Source organism: Capsicum annuum, chromosome 12, assembly GCF_002878395.1.
Source record: "Capsicum annuum cultivar UCD-10X-F1 chromosome 12, UCD10Xv1.1, whole genome shotgun sequence".
Taxonomy (NCBI): domain Eukaryota; kingdom Viridiplantae; phylum Streptophyta; class Magnoliopsida; order Solanales; family Solanaceae; genus Capsicum; species Capsicum annuum.
Genome location: NC_061122.1, coordinates 60,020,212 through 60,034,213, shown reverse-complemented (window position 1 = coordinate 60,034,213; position 14,002 = coordinate 60,020,212).

Here is a 14,002-nt window from a genome sequence, read left to right as displayed (position 1 = left end):
ACATTAAAACCCAAGCCACACAAGTCTGATAAATTCATAAGGAATACAATCAATAATAAAACTATAACTCCCAAAATCTGTTGTCAACTATATAAGAACTACTTATACAACCATGAGTTAAATACATCAAAAATGCCCACAAAGGGTAAAAATATGTCTCTAAATACAAATAAAGACATAAAAAGTATAGAAATATAGATATGAACTCTGAACACATAATTATCTAACCAATACCTTTTATAAATCTAAAGGAGCTCGAAATCAACCAATTTGAGGTGCAATAGAGCTAGTGCCTCCACTGAAAGGGTAATATTAGGCATAAATACTATCCAGTTGTACTCAGTAGATATCATAGGCCGACCAAGAAAAGTAGTAAATAGTGCATATAAAGTATATACTAATGGTACATCATCTACAATAAAAGGTATCCCAAAATGATAGCCTACTCCTCTTGCACTAACAGTTTTACAATATCCATACATAATAATACAACACACACCAGATAGGGATAAAAGTACAAGAATATCACATGTAAGTAGAGTGAAAAAGGATAATATACAATCAAGATCCTTTTTTGCAAATAAATAAAGATAGAATAATTAGACATTAATAAGTTAAGATATATAATAAATAGAGAGATGAAAAGTCAATATGGTAAAAACTTTGTTTTTAGAGAGTTGGCCCCCAAAATCTGAAATCACAATTTTCCAAATCGAGGGTTGAAATGAGATTTAAAAGCCATAAAACCCAACCAAATATGTTACCACCCTAAAATTAACATTTTAGATGCATTGGAAAAGTTGAATTTTCTATCCTAGGTCATTTCGAGCCCACACCCATATTTCTAATTTTTCCAACTTTCCAACTATTAGGTCAAAATAAGCTCGGGTTTATTGGGACTCTAAACAAAGGTCTACCTAGCCTAAAATAGATATTCTAGAATTGGTGACACAGTCTGTTAAGCCATTAGTCGCACAAATCAACAGATAACTAGACAGGTCTATAATAAGATTCTCGAAGCCACCAAAAACCATAATATCGCACAAATAGTACCAAAATGCATTGGGAAACATGCCAATCACGCACACTCCAAAAATAAAACAATGAAATCATGGAGAAGGATAAAACAATCAGATCATATAAAATCTCAAATTACACATATTTCATCAAAAGGCCTGTCATTACATTCAAAGAGGGGTAGATGAATATTTCCCTTATTTTTACTTTCTTACTCCAAAAATCTCTCAATTCTCTCTATGACATCTCTCTTAAAAGTTAATTTAAGGTACATTTCTTACTTTTAGTATTTTGTTTACGTCTTTATCGTGATAGAATAAAAAATTTAGAGTAGGAGAAGTTTTTTGGTTGGTTTTCATTGTTTCAGATTGAACTTGAGATTCGGTGATGTTTTCGCATTAAACGGCATGCATTTTAGATTCTCTTACATCCCCAATGCTCCTATCTTATTTTGGGCATAAAATTGATGTAGTTCATAGTCAATTTTAGAAATAGAAGGTGTAGAAAGTGGTAGGTCATATTTTTCAATTAATTTGGATGATTTGAGTTTGAATTTGGGTGCTTTACACTCCTATTTTTGTGTATAAAGGTTCTTATGAACTTTACCAAGACTTATTTATGCTTAGAATTCAAGATTACATTGAAAAGTTAGAAATCTACCATGGGATTTGTGGTGTGCCTATAAAGGATATAGTACCACTACAATGGTAGGTTTTTGATGTAGTGGTGGAATTATTGCAGTAGTGGCACCTGACAATGGCTCAAACTTTTAGCCTTTCTTCATTTTTAAATTCCTCCCAGCATCACAAGTTGGTTTCTATCAGTAAATTTACAAATATTTCAGGGTTTATCATGGATCATAAACCCTATTATTAAAGATTCCCGGATTCCTCCATCCATAATTGTTATAATGATGGGCCGCATAATAGCAATTTCCTTTATGATAGGGGTGTGGTAGTGAGAAAAGTAGAGGATGAGATTTTAGATTTTTATAACCATCTAAAGGCCTTAAGGTGGGAGATGCCGACTGAGCCTGTCCTTGAGTGCATTTTATTTCTAGCTGGGAGTTTTATGCTATATTCTAAATTGTTATGTTATCAGTGCCTTTCTCCATCATTATGTCACCACTATAAATGATGGTTTGGGCACCCCAAATTCATCTAATGCTGCTTTGGAAGCCATAGTCTAAGAGTCAAATTTGAAGTGGGTAGATAGAGGCTTAGCACTAGAGGGTCAGGTAGGGAAAGGGAGGTAGTCCATCCTCAAGCGATAAATAATACATATTTATTAGTAGAGGCTAGGGTGTGGTTGCAGCTAATATCCCATAGGATTCATCATTAATGAGATACGACTAATGTAACTTTTCATCGAGTGATGTAGTAGTTTGTGCTTTTTTAAGGATTAAGGTGAACTTAAGGGCACAAAATATGGACTACTAGTATCTCTTTTATTCTTGGGAGAGGTATTCAAGTATCCTTCCTTTCCCTCCTTAAATACTGAGATGTACAAAAGGGTGGAAATGCCACAGAAGTATCATGTTACTATAAAAAAGTATGATTTGGTATTCAACCACTGAGGGGTAACCCAAAGAAGGGTTGAGGAACTCAAGAAGGAAAATAAAAATGAGGTGGGGAGAAGGTGAGAGTAGGAGGTCTGGAAGCAGCGATGAGTTTGGAACCTTTTGTACTTAGGCTCACATATTTCTAGGTGGTTGGGAGGCCGACCTTGCTGTTGTGTAAGGTTACTTAGAGAGGACTCAGTTGTCTCCGCTAGGGTGGACGACCTGCTGCACTCTACCTGAGCCAATGAAGAGTTATGATAGGAGCTATGTGAGCAGAAGAAGAAGTGTTTCTCCTAAGACCGCATGTTAACGAGGATTGGGAAGGTTATGAAGGTGATGTTCAAATGTACCTCCCCTACCAAGAATCTCCCAAAGTTGACAAGGAAGGACACCGAGGAGTTTTCATTTCTTTGTGGAATGGAGGAGAAGGGTTCTGATGCTTCTTGCGTGAGATACTATACCACTAGTTAGATCCTCCATTTATTTGATTATTAATTAGATTATGGGTTGCCCCCCTTTGGGGTATGTATCAAACAATTAATTTTTTTATTTTTATTGTATTTTTAGGACATCCACTTCTATCATACCTTTATAAAAACAATTTAGCTTACTACGTATATCAGAAGTAATTTTTAACTTTGAAAATTATGAAACCAGGGTCATTTTGGAAACAGACAAAAAAATCATAAAATTAGGGAGATGCGTGGTAACTTACTGCTTGGGAACTTCTACAACAATTAATTTAGTGCTACAATGGTAACTTTAGTTGTTCATCTTTTTCACCAATTCCTAGGATCTTTCTTACACGTTTTTATTTGAAAAATAATTTTACAGCTTCAAACTATCACGTCCCATATCTTCTAAGAACTAGAATTTTTAAATTGGGACTCTAACCTTTTGTAAATGCAAAACTAAACCTTCAATGTAATTTATTAGAACATAATTCTAGGTTTTTTTATCTCAAGAAGTACATTCCACACAACATTATCCATAGAATAGAAAGGCACCTAGGTAGTTTATTATGATTTGGTTGGAAATTGAGGAATACTTCAAATCATAGAGAAATGAGATATGTCTCAGATTACAAATATGAAGATACACCCTGATATCAAATTCGTTCCTTAAGATTCTTGAGTCCTTTTGTGACAATTCACCCAAATCAGACATAATTAGTACTTGAACTTAAGGAGTTAAGCCGTCATACAACAACACAAATATTAATTAATGCAGTGACAATCCATGCAGGGAATACATGTAGCATGCTATTCTAAAACAACAAAACATTTAAGGTAGAATTTTGCTAATAAGCCCAACTAATCAGCTAATGAAAGACTTTCACATATCAACTTTACTAAAAACTCTAGTTTTCACTATATTAAACATTATTCACACATAAATATACTAGTCCTACACCTCTTATTGATCTCAACAAGTTTGAATAATTCTATTCGAAACTTCTAGTGGTTTTGACATACCATTTAGGACCAAATAATCCAAATTTAAAAAGGTTGGTTGGACTCTATCGATTAAAGGGCATGGATGAACATCTAACATACCTGGGATGATGAATTTGGAAGGATTGATGGAGATTTTTTTTAGATTTGACCTTGATTCATGTAGCTAGGGTTTCTTGTTCTTGAAAGGGGGGATTTTTAATTTGAGAGAAACAAAATAATGATTAGTATTTAGGTCAATTAGGGATTAAATTTCATGTTTAGGGTGATTTTAGGGATTAGGAAAAAGATCCAAATACCCTTAAACAAATTTAAAAACACAAGTTGGAAGGTCCACTGGAAAAGGGACAACTGGGACCTGAATAAATGCCACAATGTACCACCATCACGGCAAGCTTGTGGGTGATATTTTGGCCATCTCTACGATGCACAATTATCTCAAAGGTCCACTGGAAATTGAAAAATGGGAAATTGGCCTGCTCCATAATGCGCCATAATCATGGAGTCACACTGGAAATCAACAAATATGAAATTACCCTATGGCGCGATGCGCCAGGATCACAGACCCTTACTAGATTTTGCCAAATAGGAGATTGGACTGCTCCGCGATGCGCTAAAGGTTAAATGACTAAAACTTAAAATTTCCATAACTTCTTACCTGGTTATCAAATTTGGGCGAATTATATATTATTGGAAAGTTAATTGAATTTCCTATGCAATGGAAGGTTCTAAAGTGAAAAATAATTAGTGTTTCAAAAATTTTCTATATGAATACACATTCACTGGGACTTAGATTATGCTACAGAAATATGGGGTGCTATAATATCTCCCTCTTAGGATCGTTCGTCCCTAAATGAAACTAGTTAAGCTGAGGGAACTAATGGACTGAACTTACACATCAAATATGCATATCAGATGCATGGAATACATGACTGAACTAATTCATAAATGCATGACATACATGAACATGATGTGCAACTGAAACTGAGCATGATAGAGAATAATCTTAAAAAGATTTTGTAAACTATATTGAATTTGGATTCACAGAGAAGAGATAAGGGTACTTGGTCTGCATATCTGCCTCTGTTTCCCAAGTTCCCTTAGCGGACTCATTCCACCAAAGAACTTTGACTAGTGGAACTTCATTGTTTCTTATTCTATGAACTTGATGATCAATAATTTCGAATGGAACTTCCTCAAAGGAAAGACTATTCTGAATATCTACACTTTCTAAGGGAACAACTACATCTGGATCACTAATACATTTTTTCAACAATGAGATATGGAACACTGGGTGTACCTAGGCTAAATCTAAAGGAAACTCTTGCTCAAAAGCTACCTCTCCAAAATGACTGAGGATTTTGAAGGGACCGACATATCGGGGACTGAGTTTTCCTTGATGAATCTCCTCTCTTCCTTTATGGGAGAGATTTTCAAGACCATAAGATCACCTACCTCAAACTTGAGATCATTTCTCCTCACATCTGCATATATTTTCTGTCGACTTTGGGCAGCCCTAAGACTTTCGTTGATCAACTGAACCTTCTATAATGCATCAAACACCAAGTCAGGCCCTACTACTATGGCCTCACCTACTTCAAACCATCAAATTAGAGATCTATATCTCCTACCATAGAGAGCCTTAAACAGACCCAAACGGATACTGGAATGATAGATGTTATTGTATGTGAATTTAATCAAAGAAAATGGGTCATCCCAACTACCCTTAAAATCAATAGTGCATGCTCTCAGGATATCCTTAAGAGTATGAATGGTTTGTTCTACTTGACCTTATTTCTAAGGTTAGAGGGCTATATTGAGGTGGACTTGGGTAACATGACCCTTTTGGAATGTTTTTTTAGAAGTAAAAGGTAAACTGAGTACCTCTATCTGAGATGATGGATAAGGGAACACCTATAACCTAACCAATTCTTTTTGATAGAGTTTAGCATTGTCCTCGGCTAAGTAAGTGGTATGGACTGGCAAGAAATGAGTTGATTGTGTCATCCTATCCAAGAAAAACCAAATAGAGTCACACTGATGGTGGGTACAAGGGAAACCTATAACAAAGTCTATGTTCACTTCCTCCCATTTCCACATGGAAATACTAATCTCCTACATGGACCCACTAGGCTTCTGGTGCTCGATCTTAACTAGCTGGCATATAGAGCACTTAGCTGTAAACTCTACAATATCTCTCTTCATCCCACTCAACCAATATATCTCTCGTAAATCATGGTACATTGTAATGGCCTTAGGATGAATAGACTAACGCACACCATGTGCTTCTGTAAGAATTTGTTTCCTCGAATCATCTACAACAGGCACAAACAATCTTCCCTGATGACTCAAAACACCATCTACCCCTTGGAAAAAAAACCTCCATTTTCTAATCTCTAACTGATTTTTTCAACCTAACTAGGCTGGGATCTCTATCTTGCTTTTCCTTTACCTTAGAAACTAGAGATGACTCAAAGCTACTCTGTACCCATACACTACCTTCAGCTGAATTGAGTAAATGGATACCTAGTGGAGCAGGCTGATGGACTTCCTGAGCTAACTTCTTCTTACTATACTCAACATGAGCTACACTATCCATAGACATTCTACTGAGAGCATTAACCACTACATTGGCCTTTCTCAGATGATAAAGAACACTTATGTCATAATCCTTCAATAACTCTAACCATCTTTTCTAACACAAATTCAAATTTTCTTGAGAGAACACATACTAAAGGCTTTTGTGATCCTTGAACGCATCAATATGCACCTCATACAAGTAATACTTACAAATCATTAAGGTCAATACTACTGCTGGTAGCTCAAGATCATGAGTCAGATAATTCTTCTTATGAGTCCTAAGTTGTCAAGAAGACACAACCCAGACCTACTCTGGATACATCATAGCACACCATAAAACTATCTGAACCACCTCGTAGAGTAAAAAATGAGGCTGAGGTGAGTCGAGTCTTCAACTCTAGAAAACTCTTCTTTCATGAATCTGACCACTGAAACTTAACTTTCTTCTGGGTCAATCTGGATATGGGGGATGCAATAGAAGAAAGCCCTTCAACAAACTGATGGTGATAGCTAGCTAAACCTAAGAAACTCCTGATATCTAATGGAGAGATGGGTCTAGGCTAGTTTCTCACCGCTTTGGTCTTTTGAGGATCAATTCTAATGCCATCACCAAAAATAATATGGCCAAGGAAAGCTATTAATATTAGCCAGAATTCACACTTGCTAAATTTAGTGAATAACTGGTGAGCTCTGTGACTCTAAAGCACTACTCTGAGGTGGTATGCATGATCATTTTCACTACGAGAGTGAACAAGAATGTCATCAATGACTACTATGATTAACATGTCCAAGTACTACTTGAACACTCGGTTCATCAAGTCCATAAAGGTTGATGGGGCATTTGTAAGACTGCAGATCATAATTAGAAATTCAAAGTGACCATACTGATTATGGAAAGCTATTTTTGGAATATCACATTCGCTGACTCTAAGCTAATGACAGCAGGATCTGAGGTCTATCTTGGAAAAGTAACTAGCACCTTAAAGTTGGTCGAACAAATCATCGATTCTAGGAAGTGCATATTTATTATTGACTGTGTCCTAGTTCAACTTGTAGTAGTCTATGAATATTCTGAATGAACTATCTTTGTTACTCACAAATAGAATAGGTGTACCCCAGAGGGAGATGCTGGTTCTGATGAGTCCCTTTTCTAAGAGATCCTTCAACTGTTCTTTCAGTTCTTTGAGTTCAACTGGAGCCATTCTATATGGCGGAATAAATATAGGCTGAGTATCTAGGAGAAGGGATATTTCAAAGTCGATTTCTCTTTCGAGAGGAAATCTGGGAAGATCTTTTAGAAATACATCTGAGAATTCATTTACTAATGGAACTTACTCAAGAGTTGGAGTTTCTAAGTTAGAGATTTTGACTTGTAAAAGATGGTAGACACACCCCTTGGAATCATCTTTCTAGCTCTAAGGTATGAAATCAACTGACCCTTAAGAGCTGTAGTACTACCCCTTCCATTCAAGGATTGGTTAATTTGGGAACTGAAAATAAACTATTCTACTTCTACAATCAACTGAGGCACGACATAAGAGGAGCCAATTCATTCCCATAATGGTATCAAAATCCATCATCTCTAACTCCTCAAGATCAACTAAGGTAACTTTTGGAGACATTGTGATCGAACAGTTCCTGTATACCTGTCTGGCTATAATGGAAACACTTACTAGGGTAGACACTGAAAAGGGCTCTACAAGAGTTATGGGAATCACTTTGAAATTGACGACTAGATATAGATTTACAAAAGAAAGAGAAGCTCCAGGGTCTAGTAAAGCATAAACATGTAAGTGAAAGGCCTACAACGTACTAGTAACTATGTCAAGAAAATTTTCCTGATCCTGGCGAGACTGAAGAGCATGTAATATTTTCAAAAACTGACCACTAGTAGCAACTGAAAGCTGCACCCTGCTGAGTTGGGCAGCCGGATGGAAATGACGACTAATGGGACTGTCCCTACTAGTGCGCATCCCTACCATTATGAGAAACTACCCGACACTTCTTAAATCGATAGCATATATTTTCACACCTAAAGTACACATCACTACATGCTTTACACTCACCAAGATGGTGTGTCATACTTCTTACATAAAGGATTAGTACGAGCACTGCTAAGACTAACCTAGTACTTAGAGCCTAGTGCCCTATCCTTATTGTTTTTTCTGAATTTGGGTACTGGGGCACTGGCTGAAGAAGGTACTGGGGCTGAAGATCTCTGATAAAACTGAGGATGATTATTACCTTCTAACGTTTGCTGATTAAAATTAAAACAACCCATCCTAGCTCTCTTATTTCCTCTTTCCCTCACCTTAATCTTTTACTCCTCTATATGTTGAGCATGGACCATCAAACTAGCTAAATCTATCTCACTAATCAGCATTGTGGTCCTACACCCTTTGACCACACTATCAAACACGCCGACATAAACTTACTCATCTTGGACCTACTGTCAGCTACCACATGAGGAGCGTACCTAGCTAACTGAGTTAACTTGAGAGAATACTCCCTAACACTCATGCTGCCTTACCTTAAATTAATAAATTCTAACACTTTAGCCTCCCTCAACTCTAATGTAAAGAATCTATCCAAGAAAGTCATGGAAAACTCTTCCCATTCTATAAGCCCTGCATCAATACCTCTATCAACTTTCCACTACTTAAACCAAGTATGGGCTACATCCTGCAATTGATATGTAGCCAACTCGGCACTCTGACTAGACATCACCCCTATAACATCCATGACCTTCTGAACCATACCTAAGAATTCCTGTGGATGCTCTTTGGACTTGGAACCCATAAAAGAAGGAGGATTCATCCGGGTGAAATCCCAAATTTTAGTTGTAGAAGTATTTGCCACTAGCTTGGCCAAAAAGTGGCTGGTCATTTATTCTGTGCTGCTATGGAGTTTGCTATAGTAGTGAATGCAACCTTGAATACCTTGTGAGAGACATGCTCGTCCAGAGGATTTACCTAGATGGGCTGAGGGACTGGCTAAGTTCCTATTTTTCTTTCGTTCTTCTTAGGAGGCATGTGATAACACTCAAATTACACGTTAATTTAGTGCAAGGCGGTCATCGTCGATATATTTACCTAAATTTTGGAGTTGGGGTTGAATCCATAGGGAACAATATGAGTGGCGATTAAACTAATTTGAAACTCTAGCTATATGTTGAATTCAAATAGATGATACAAAAAGATAAAATAGGAGTTTTAGAGACTAGCCAATAATTGTTGGTCACTTTAGTTTCAGTGTTTGTAACCAAGAGTTTATGAAAAACCAGAATTATGCTCACTATGGGTTTTAGTACTTAATAGATGCTAACAGTGATTCAAGATTCTCACAGTAGGTAGGACAATAAATATCATTATTGAAGTTATGCCTAAATGTCTCTCAACCTACGTAAGAATTTAATTACCTAATCCTCTCGGACTTAGGGAATTTATATTTACTAACCAGACTTCACCCTAGGTTAATCAACCTTGTTACAACTTCAATTATTAAATGGAATTTTAGTGTTTCCAAGTCACTGTCAATAATTCACTTCCTACTATATTTGATTTCTTATCTCAAGCAAATCAAAGTAGGTACTATTTATCATTTGAAACAAATAGATAATAATTAAAATCTCAGAATTATCAAGGAGTCCTATTACCTTTAGAATCTTAAACACATAGCATCTTACCAAGACTTAACCCATAGATTCAATAATTCGGGTTAAAGGGATTTAGCCACTTATAATGTAATGTATTCAAAATTTGAAAGATGAACTTACCACAAGATGAAGAGTAACTAGTGATTCTCAGATTAGATCACAATAGAAATACAAAAATATTGATGAAAATCACTTCAAAGTTATTTGTTTTTCAAGCCAAGAAACTAGAGAGAAAAATAACAAAATACGTGTGTTCCAAAATTATTTTCTGAACCACTTTAGAACACCATAAACAATACTTTTTATAGTTCATCCTAAATAAGGGAACAAAATCACAGAGTTAAACAATTCCTTGAATTAGGCGACGAAATTCATGACACCTTATCAGGAGTCTGACGACTTATCACAAATGTTGTCAGCTCCCTCTTCAGTTTTAGCACTTCCTGCTTAAGGATGACGTGAATCCTAACAACTTATCAGAAATATGACGACATATCAGACAAGGCCGTCACTTCTCCACCTCAACTGACTTGTTCTTTCTAAGACTGACGGCGACTCTAATGACTTATCAACTTTTCAATTACTTATCAGGAAATGTCGTCACAACTTTTTGCTGAGGTCTATTTTCTATCTAAGGCTGATGGCATATTTGATAACTTATCATAGGGTTGATGACTTATCAAGAATGTCATCAGCCACACTTCTCTTCCATTTGCTTCAGATTTCAACACTCTTTCTTCCATCCTAATTGGTTCTCTTGCATCTTGGCTTCTACTGCAAAATCAAAGATAAAACAATCAATAACGACAAAAGTTGCTTAAAACCTTGCAATTATTCTCTGTTAAAAGCCTCAAATGTCTTAGCATCTGCTCACACATCAACACCCTAAACTTAAAATAATTACTTGTCCTCGAGCAACTCAAACACAACCAAGGAGATACAAAGTACATTCGACAGTCAATCATCCATATTATCTCAAAACATCTTCACTATCTCCAAGATCAATCAATTTACAAAAAATGTGTATGTTATTGAAGAGCAACAACGTGACACACAGGAATCAAGATATGGCATCAAATCAGCAACAACAACTATGCATATATCAAGCTTATACTATCCAAACAAGTTAGCAACTAGCAACGTAACTAGTGTGCCCTCACTACAAAGAAGTCCTACTTTACTTATATCAGACATTACATATGTGACCATGGAGACAATCACCAGACACTCACTCTCAAAATGAAGTTCCAATCAATGTATGCCGAATACCATTGTCTTGCCATTATTTTCATCAGCAAGACTTTCAGACCGGTCAGCTAGAATCACTATAGGTCTTCTCTTTGGATTGTAATGTAGGGAAGGGGCTGGTATGATACTCGATGATATTTAAAGTTACTAAGCCTCCTTAGCACTACACTAGCTTTTGGGGTCTCACTTATTAACCCTTTTCTATTCTTCTCTTTACTTGATCACACATATTCAGGATGGGTGCGGTCTTTTTGACAATCATTTCTTCATTTTAAGAACTTTTCTTTTATATTATTTTTCACCACACCCAGTTTTTTATTGTTTTATTTTATTCTACTTTTCTTTATACTCATTTTAGATCATGCACCCCTATGGTAGCCACCCTTAACTTAGGTTATTTGCCTAAGTTAAAGTGCATAATGTCCAAGGAGGACTAGTGCCAAAATAGATTTATTGTGATATAAATGGTAAGGTGATAGGTATAATAAAAAGAATAGGTATTCAGGCTCAAAATCAGGATCAAGGTATATTATTTACACATGGAAGGTCATTCAGGCTAAAAGTGGACTAATATCAATAATGGCCTATGATTCTTTCCTAACCACTATCCTATAACCAAGGCAAGACCAACCGGGCATGTTTTGGATTTAACAAACATCCAGAACTAGGTAGTATCTCACACACACATGGCACAAAGGTACATCACAAGCTACTACCCATTCAGTTCGTGCAATTGTATATCAATGGTTATCATGTCACTAGTACTAATGCTATAATAAGATGCACAATTGTCACACATAAATGCATATCACACAGTTATAAAATAGACCATTGGAGAGGTGTTCAAAAATTAACAAAAACATGTTAACAACCTAAGGTACTTGTATTTCTCCGAGTCAACTATAATATTTTACAACAAATCACAACACACCTAAATATGCCGGCTCTACTAGGAACAAGACTCTGGGGAAAAGAGGCATAACAATAAAAACCCTAAGAGGACATCAACACCGACAAGTAGTCCCACCCTCAACTTATAATCATACATTGTCCCCAATACATCAAACTAAAACAAGAGAGTCAGAAATATACCTATGGGACCACGGGTGCAAAGATCTGATGTCAATCACATAATACGAATACAAACAAAAAAATACCTTGGGTTGACTCCCAAGAAGCGCCTGATTTAATGTCGTGGCACGACTAGGTTATCTTGACTACTAATAGTTCATCAAGATACCTTAAAGGTGATTCATCCTTTATCCCTCTACTTAGACGATTTGAATCATCGACCTATCTTTTGATCTTTACATCTTTTAGGTGCGTTGGGAAAATATAAGAGCATGATAAAGAAAGATCTATCATGGCACATCAAAAACATGAACCGCTTGCCTAATTTTGCACCGCAATTTCGTATGGGCTCATTTGGCAACGGTGAGAATCTTAAAAATCCACTAAATGGACATCGATCTTTAACCTTCTTAGCCTTCAAGATTGGGGTTGTATTATACCCTTTCGGTATGACAAACTCTAAAATATAGGAATTTTCTCCTCATTTCAAAAATTCATCATTTTCTTAGGTAATTCGATTTTCATCACATCTATCAAGCATAATGTTTAAAAGTGATTTGAGTGATGTCTTCTCCCTAATTTCGGAGTTGCATCCTTCTTGACCTGTTAACCCCGAATTGGGCTAGAGTCTTTATAAGAGATTGGCTTGGTTTCTTATTTTTCCACTAGCACCATTTCCTTAATCTTGGCATCATCTCTCATGGTTATTTTGGTTGGTTGGGAAATCACTGAGGGTTTCTTATCATCAAGGACAATATCAATATATGGTTCTTGCTCCTCATCTTAATACTCTTCAATTATTTTAAATGATTTCACAGACATGATATCATCTAAATATAATATAGAAGAACGCTTTGAATGATTGACCTTTATATCTATCTTCTCATAAATGATTGGCTTCATGTCTTCATGCATATCATATATGATATCATACATTTCTTTTTGGAGATCCAACATTCATTGAAATATAGCTTGGATGCCCCCTCTTTCTAGTGCTTCGTTCTTTCTTTTCATCACCATAAGACCTATCAAACTCATAAGAAGAACTAGAATTGGGGTTAACGCAATAGGGGGAGAGGGCATTTGAGTAATTACTCCAATGTCCATCTTGACCACCACATAAACAACAATCATACTCCCGGTAGGATGGAGATGGTGCACACATCTATCTCCGAGAAACATATCTACAACCTTGTCAAATATGAGGTCCATCACAATGTGGACATGGATCATCAAGATAAGATTTCCTACCACCAAGCGCATGTTCACGATGCCATAGAAATAAGTAAACTAAAATAAAAATCTACCATACACAAGAAATAAAAGAAAACTAAAAGCCAATATGTATAAGTTTGAATTCAAGCAAGTCGGCTAAAATTCCAAACCAACTCAATATGAAAAATTATTTCCTGGCAA